Raw genomic sequence first — 8,617 nt, forward strand, 5'->3', positions numbered from 1 at the left:
TCAACCCACAGTGCCTCAGTCGGCAGATCCTCCTCGAAAATTCTTTCAGCAGTTGTCATTACGTCTGGTTTCATTTTACTGCAAATAATAAGAACTTCTCTTATTTTGCAAGAAAACATAAGGAACAGAGGGAAAACTTCACAAGAATATTTAGGATATTGAAAATACGTAGAGAAAAGAGAAATGCCAAAGTTGGAGATAATGGTTGGCGAAACAAAGATCTGTATCTCTGCGAAACACGCTGGTCGCTGTTTAACTATTACGATTTCGCTATAATGTGGGATAATTGCTCTGGCCGCAATGAGGAGCCTTAATGTTCACCGGAACCATCTAACATTGCACATACCGAACATCTCATCATCCAATAACTCTTACTTGTGTCGTTGGCTGTATATTAGCTGCTGCTGTGAAAATGAAAGGAGAGAGAATGTGGGAGAATTACACAATGCAACACATAATAGCGCGCGCATACATATTGTAGATTCTTTCATATCAAATGAATTTGAATAAAATAATTTGCCATCGTATTTTTTAGATTTAGTTTGTTTTCATTAACCAGCAATAATAATCAACGTAGAATACATCATGGGAAGGCAATTACAACTCACGTACCACATATTATACTGGTTCCACGCTGATTCCTGTAATAACAGAGATGATATTTGAATTTAAAATTTATGCACATTATGTTCTGAATAATCATTAATTAGATAAGATTTGCCATTTCCTGTACCTTTTCAGCCTCACGATAACTGAAAGAAAAATAAGGTAGGCGTTAATACAACTGTTTTAAGATAATGACTTCGTGATGCTGTTCCATATTAAAATATCGTAAAATTGACTTTTCGCACACCGACACATGAATAGATAGACCGTGCAGTGATTCTGATCACTATGTGTGCCGGCATTATAATGAATAGATGGACATTTCCTCCGATCATTATTTCTAATGAGGTCCTAAGTGTGTTCTAAAATAATTGTTCATTCTAAACGCGTTTCCGATTACACTAGAAATGCTGACTGGCTCAAGAAAAGAATTAACTATATTGCTCATCGTAGCGGCCAGAGCAATTTTCTCGCTTTATAGCGAAAGCGTAATAGTTAAACAGGGGCCAGCGTGTTTCACGGAGATACAGACCTTTGTTTTGCCAAATCAGTCGAAATGCAAGAATTGTTGTGGTTATACACAGCAGCATCAACGCACGTTCCAGTAGGAGTATCAAGTTAATATTCTTGCTTTTTCCTCCCTGCATTCTTCCTGAAATAAGGAGTTGAAGTCAGTATTTTAAAATCTTACTTATTTATTGATACAGCACTGAAACAGTCCCTTCGGCCCTCCGAGTCTGTGCTGACCAACAACCACCCATTTATACTAATCCTACATTAACCCCACATTCTCTACCATTCTCCGACCACCTCTTGGGGCAATTTACAAAGGCCAATTTACCTATCAACCTGCAAGTCTTTAGCTGTCGGCGGAAACCGGAGCACACGGTGGAAACCCATGCGGTCAAAGGGAGAGCTTGCAAACTCCACACAGGCAGTACCCATAACCGAACCCGGGTCGCTGGAGCTATGAGGCTGCGGTGCTAATCACTGCGCCGCCCCATTTTGAGGATCCGCCGCTACTTTAGTGTAGGAAACGCGGCAGCCAAGTTGTGTACAGCAAGATTCCTCAAACAGCGATGTGAAGTGACAAGATCTTCTTTTTCGTGATGTTGATTGAGTGATAAATATTGGCCAGGACACCGAGGATACCTTTCCTGCATTTCGTCGAGATAGCGTCATGGGATATTTTACATCCAGTTGAGTCTGCAAACGGTGTCTTGGTTTAAGGCTTCATCCAAAACCTCCGGTACTGCAGCACTCCCTGCATACTGCACTGGGGACCACTTTGGGCTCCAGACTCTGGGGTGGGACCGTTATAACCAAAATATTAAAATGGAAAGAGGATAATTCCTACTCTACCGCGCTAGTATTAGCGCTTCAGCGATAATATAAGCAATATGGAGAACCACCCCCTACACCCCCACCACCCCCCCCCCCCCCCACCCCCAGCTCTATTACATTTCTGCATGTTCTGCTTAAAAGATTGACTCTTCATGAATTCTGGCGTCACTGGTAGCTCCCAAATGACAATTGTTTAACATTGAGCCCAGTGGGTAAGAGTGGGCACTTGACGCAGCATCACAACCCAGCCCAGCCTGGTGGAAATGGACATTGGCCGGGACGCGGCACAAGAGTCATTGCATCCGTAGCCTGTTGTACACATGCGGTTTTCGGTTCCATTGACTTCAATGGGACTTCAATTATATTGACTTCAATAAAACAGAAAATGCGACGTGTTGTATAACGAGCTGCATATGGGATTCACTGTGATTACTCTTGGATGCCACTTACGCCTCACTTCCAGTTTGGTGCCATTTCCATCTCTCACACCGGTTTCCGTTAAGCTTACACGACAGTAATAGGTGTCTGCGTCTTTCTCAGTCAAGTCGGAGATATTGATGAATATTCTGTTGTTGGTAAATGAATCACTGCCCGATTTTTCCAGCCGACCTTCATAAAATGGACTCTTGTCCAGTTTGTACCCATCCGGTTTACCCCGTGTCCAGTGAGCTGTGCCGATCAGGGTTACGTTTCCTTCAAAGTCCAGAGCACAGTTTAGTGTCACCGACTCCCCCTCAGCTGAAGTTAGAAAGGGAGGGAACTGGAAAACGGTGACATTCATCTTCCCACATGCTGAATGGAAACACTTTAACTTTAAAGGTGATAAGTAGTAAACGTCATTCCTCTTTAACAATTTTCGTTGGTGAAATTAATTGTCGTTTTACATTATATAGATACAGAGATCAAAAGCAAATAGCGGACATTTAAAAAGTCACACACAGAAAGTGCTGCAAATATCTATCAAATCAATCAGACTCTGAAAAAGGACAGGTTAACGTTTGGTTGTGTTGCTCCGCCCAATTGCCTTCTCTGCTGAAAAAAGAGCAAACTAATAAAATTCAATTGTAAGTCAATTACATGTGATATTGAATTCTATCAAATTCATATTTCCGTTATCCTCGTTCATTCATTTTCTAATTCCATTTATTTTATACCAATGTGGGACAATATAGAACTTGTTTGACATTTCACCTTAGGCTTTCCTCATTTTACAAGGTACTACAGCAACATTTGTAAAATGGTGCAAATTTGAAAGAAGATCTGAACACATAGGCAGCCACTTATTTGGTTCTGCCCATAGTAGCATGTACATCTCGTGAAATCAGACGAGTAAAAAGGTCGTAAATGTTGCTTCCATGTATTGGCGGAAGGAAGTTGTTACGCTGACCCTCTGTCCTTTATATCAATTAAGGTGATAACCCATTTATGTCGAACATGTGAATGTTTTCCCTGAAATTGAAGACAGATGCGAACACCATGTGAGCATGTGATCCCTCTCCTTACATTGTACTTATTGATGCAGCCACGTCTCACTCCACATGCGCGGATCACTGAAAGCTGGTGGACAGGGACACGCGGTAATGAAAGAGGTTAATGGAATATTAGCCTTTATCTCAAGGAGACTGAGATAGAAAGGGAAGGATGTTATGATTCAGTTGTACAGAATCTTGCTCAGTCCTCATCTGGAGTAATTCTGGCTATCAGGCATCAGGAAGGATGTGTTGGCCTTGAAGGTTGTGCAGCACAGATTCACTAAAATGATACTTGGGCTGTGAGGATTAAATTATATGGGGAGATTGTTTAAACGTGTCTTCCATTCCATTGACTTTAGATTATTGAGGATAGAGATGACGGAGCAGTTTAAAACGTTAAAAAGAACACAAGGGGGCAGATGCAGAGAAACTATTTCCTCTGGTGGGAGAATCTAGAACAAGGGGTATGATATTAAAATTAGAGCTAAGCCATTAAGGAGGTAAATCGGGAAGCTCTTTTTTACAGGTCATCTTTTAATTGCCGGTGGGATGATTTCCTCCGCTTTCTAAAATTTGAGAAAAAAAATGCAGCATGTGTTGCAAAGCTTAATGCTTCTGACAGAAAGGTCTATGTCAATAACTATGTTTCATCAGAAATTCCAATGCGGGAAAAATCGCACTATATTTGCGAAATCGGTACCCAGTTGGAGAGCGGAAATAATCCCCAGTGGACCCAAACAATGTATGAGGAAAATCTCAGAACACTAGGGGCGTAATTTTAGCTTCTGGCTATAATGGGACACAAGGGATGTTAAATTAGCTGCCCATTATACACCTCACATATGTACACAAAATTAAAATAATAATAATGGTGTATTATTTCTTGTAGCTCATATTCCGACTCCGACTGGGTGCATGAAAGCGGAAATTTCCCTGCACGCCCGCGCCTTCCAGTAAGTCAAAGTCAATAAACCAAATGCATGAGATGCAGCGAATGGGCGAGTTGGACATGGGGACACAGAAAGAATGTGGACACTCCTTGCGAGTCCAATAGGGAGCGGGAAAGACAAATGTAGAAATGAACAGTGAGATACTGTAAGGAATCGAAGGATATACTGAGAAGTCAATGAGAGAATGTGGTTGAATATCAGAGAGTGGCATTGAAAATGGGACAACAGAAGAGAAACAAAAAGGCAAGAAGGACAGGGCCAGAAAAACATAGGGTGAAAAGAAGGGGACAAGCAGTGGGACAGCTATAGGATTTAATACTGCTATATTGCTTTAATTTTGGGTATGAACAACGCGTAAGAAGAACTGCTTGTTCTGACACTGGGAAGAGACCATTACTTACATGCAGTACAACTGGATTGGTAGAAAGATCCTACCTTCGTCAGAACATGTTGTGGAACACTTAAAGGAAAAGGCTCACAAGGGGATGTTCACTGATGATTGCACAGTGTTGAATTCCATTGGAAATTCCTCAGATAATGAAGCAATCCGTGCGCGCGTGCAGCAAGACCTGGACAACATCCAGGTTTGGACCAACAATTGCAAATAGCACAATTGCCAGCGAAGCTCACATACCGTGACTGAATTAAAACAAACGATTATGCGTTTATAAATAAAAAAAAACAATGAATTTGTATAGCGCCCCCATCACACCGTCGAATTATATAGAAGTATTTCATAATTACTTTTTGGAGTACAGCCGCTGCTGCTATGAAATCAAATGCAACAATCAATTTCTGTCAGTAACATCCCACAATTGGCTGGAATCGAACGAAGAGTTTCTCCTGGAATTTCTGCGGCTGGCTCGCTTCATCACCAGCCGTAACTTCGGCGGAAGATCGGTTAAAGGAAACAACAGCCGATCCTCCACCACGTTACACGCGAGTTCGAGAGAATCTCGTGGAAATTCTACATTTGTGTTCAAGTCTCGAACACACTATAATCCTGTTTAGAGGAACCTGGTCTAATTGCTCAGCACAGTGACATCACTATTTCGTAGTTAATGCGCCAACTTTCTGGAAGCTGCAGAAAAGATTGTTAACAGTTGGTACCCGTTTGCGTTTTTATGACTATTTCAAACAGCAAAGTTATCAATTAGAAGCTGGAAGTGTTTTCTTAAAAGCAAGTCTAGTTTCTGCGAAGGTTACAATTTAAATTCGACACTGTTCTCTACGCTATCGAAATTCTCCATAAGCGGCAAAAATCAATTAACTCACCCGTGCATATTGCAAAGAAACTCAACAGCATTAAAGTGAGCTGTTGACTTAATAGCATCTTCTATGTATTTGTGGAGAGGTTGGAGGTGCTGAGCCCAGGGACCAGCAACGTTAGCAAGGTGATCAGAGTATTTAGCACCAACCCACAAAGAGTGTGAATGGAATTATTTGCGGTCTCTTGTTGACGATACAGGATACACGTACACTTTACTGCTCCGTAGGATTCTAGGCTTTCGAGCAGATTTTTTTCAAACTTCGGGAATTGTGTAAGAATGCAGCGTTGATGCTGTTTGATAAGCACACAGCATAAGAAATACAGCATTAAACGCATCGATATTATCAATTAGCAATGCGCGGTTTGATGTTCAGACTGTAGATTTCATGTCCCCCAAGCTGTATATTGTTCAGTGACTATGGTCTTGAAGTTGAATAAAGGAGTCGAAAGCAGCGACTAGTTAGATTACAGATGTGACCCAAAGTTTCCTCTCGGCTTATCGTGGATCCATGATTTCAGAGACAAAGTTACCAAGGTAATGCTAATGCTTTTCTACTGGGGCCAGCTACCCCCACGTATCAGCTGTTAAAAGCCAGACAGCAACCCAACTCCTGCACAGGTTTGCAGAACCTTGGGAATTGTGTCAGCATCCTTGCCTCTAAATCAGGAGGTTGTGAGTTCCTTCCTCAGCAGAGCTCAGAACAAAAATCTAGGCTGATGTTAAAGGAGAGCGGCACTGTCCGAGGTGCTGTCTTTCCGAGAACAGTTAAACCGAGACCTCGCCTGCTCCTCCTCAGGTGGACGTAAACGATCCTCCGGCTCTAACCAATATTTATCCTCAATCACAAACAGCTTACCTGGTCATTATTACATTACTGTTTGCGAAACCTTACTGAGCTCAAATTGTTGATCCCTGCATTTCAAAAAGTGCTTCATGAGCTGTAAAGCACTGTGGAACATCGTAAGAGGCGAATCTTTTTGTCTTACGAGGAAAATTGGACAGACTAGGCTTGTATCCGTTGGAATTTAGAGGAGTAAGAAGTGACTTGATTGTAACATATAAGATCCTGAGGGGTCTTGACAGGGTGGATGTGGAAAGGATGTTTTCCCTTGTGGGAGAATCTAGAACTCGGGGTCACTGTTTAAAAATAAGGGGTCGCCCATTTAAGACAGAGATGACGAGAATTGTTTTTCCCTCAAAGGGTCGTGAGTCTTTGAAATTCTCTTCCTCAAAAGGCGGTGGAAGCAGAGTGTATGAATATTTTTAAGGCAGAGGTAGATAGATTCTTGATAAGCAAGGGCGTGAAAAGTTATCGGGGTAGGTGAAAATGTGGAGTAACCAGTTCAGCCAGGAACTTATTGAATGCCCGAGATTTGGCGAACAATTTGCTGGTCAACTTTCCTTCATAATCGCTGGAAGTCAGCTCAGCTCCAAGTATTGAGGTAGCAGGCGCCGACACCTGGGCGCTAATCTGCCCTTTGTTGAATCTGCCCCATTTTCAGACAAGTTCCACAACGGGTAAGTGATCCGTACCGCCAAGTTACTACCTAGTCGGTGAAGGTGAAAACAAGCCTTTGCTTCAACTTTGCCAAAAACTTCCATTGACATTTTTCTCCCATCCAATGTACATAAATAAATGGCGCAGGGAGGTAGCTACAAGTAATTGTAAAGGTAGAGAGAGGCAAACATATTTAGATAAACATTATGTTGATCAGTTTGGGAGAAAACGTGGAAAATGCAATAAAGCTACTATTCTCAGTGGAGTAGGAGAGGAGAAAAGCGACTTAGAAATAAAGATGCACTTTTTTGTAAGGTCGGATTCCTGGCTTTTCATATACTGAATAAAAACAAGATATTGTTTAGGAAACAGAGGATTGAATGCAATGTTGTATATAACTTTGGAGAAAGAGTTCTGGAGCTAAACTGAACTTGCATCTCGGATTAATGGGAATATATATAAGGAATGATATGATGTAGTCACAAGGTGAGATTTAAGGCGACCTGCAGTTACTGGGGTAAACAATATTAAGGGGATCTTAAGAGCATGGAGAAGGCTTTTTCTGGAAAAGGGCTATTGAGATGTGGAATGAGCTACTAAAAGTACTTTTTGAAGCAAACCAATGCCAATATTTAGGATAAATATTTTGTGTGCTTGAAGAAAGAAGGAAAATGAAAGAAACAGCATGCAGTTAGAGAGAGTCATATTAGCTTTTTCTTAAGACATTACAAATTTACTGATTCACAATCAATTAATTATTTTTTGAAGTACAATCATTTTTGTTATGAATTTCCATAAAGCAAGACCCCATAAATGGGATGAATACGCATTTGATGTTATATGGAGTTGAAAATGTTGGTTCAGAGATTAATATTGGCCGGAACAGTGGAAGAACTCTACGTTCTGAGTTATGTTACTTTCACCCGAAGTGGAAGATTAGGTCTAGGTTTAATGACTGATTTGAAGGGCTTCACCTCTCGCAATGCAACACTTCGCTGAAGTGTCCTCGTGAATTATGGGTTTAACTCCTGCATAGGCTTTAAGTGTGCTACTAATGAAGACGAAGAGACATTATGAATGGATACAGATCAATAGGATTAGAAGATAGCTGTAATGAGGAGCTTCCACTGGCGCAGGCAAAGTAAGCGAAATTACCAAATTTTCCATCGAATTTCTACAATTCTATGGAAACAAACAAGTTCAATAGATTATCTTTTTCTGACAATTATTTTTCTTTATTCGTTCGGACTATATCATATTTCTTATATATATATATATATATATATATATACGGATATGGGCGTCGCTGGCAAGGCCAGCATTTATTGTCCATCCCTAATTGATCTTGAAACATTGGTGATGAGCCGCCTTCTTGAACCGCTGCAGTCCTTGGGGTGTAGGTACACCAACAGTGCTGTTAGGAAGGCAGTTCCAGGATGTTGACCCAGCGACAGCGAAGAAATGGCGTTACAGTTC

The 8,617-nt window shown here is 41.2% G+C and overlaps 1 long non-coding RNA gene across 1 annotated transcript; it reads right to left on the bottom strand.

Moving 5' to 3' along the window:
- Positions 1-344: 344 nt before the first annotated feature.
- Positions 345-754, bottom strand: LOC137345951 (uncharacterized). The gene is made up of 3 exons (XR_010968618.1): positions 734-754; positions 613-641; positions 345-404 (listed from the first exon to the last, which is right to left on the bottom strand). It is a non-coding gene; the product is annotated as an uncharacterized lncRNA (long non-coding RNA).
- Positions 755-8,617: the final 7,863 nt, after the last annotated feature.

The sequence above is a fragment of the Heterodontus francisci genome, chromosome 29 (assembly GCF_036365525.1).
Source record: "Heterodontus francisci isolate sHetFra1 chromosome 29, sHetFra1.hap1, whole genome shotgun sequence".
NCBI lineage: Eukaryota > Metazoa > Chordata > Chondrichthyes > Heterodontiformes > Heterodontidae > Heterodontus > Heterodontus francisci.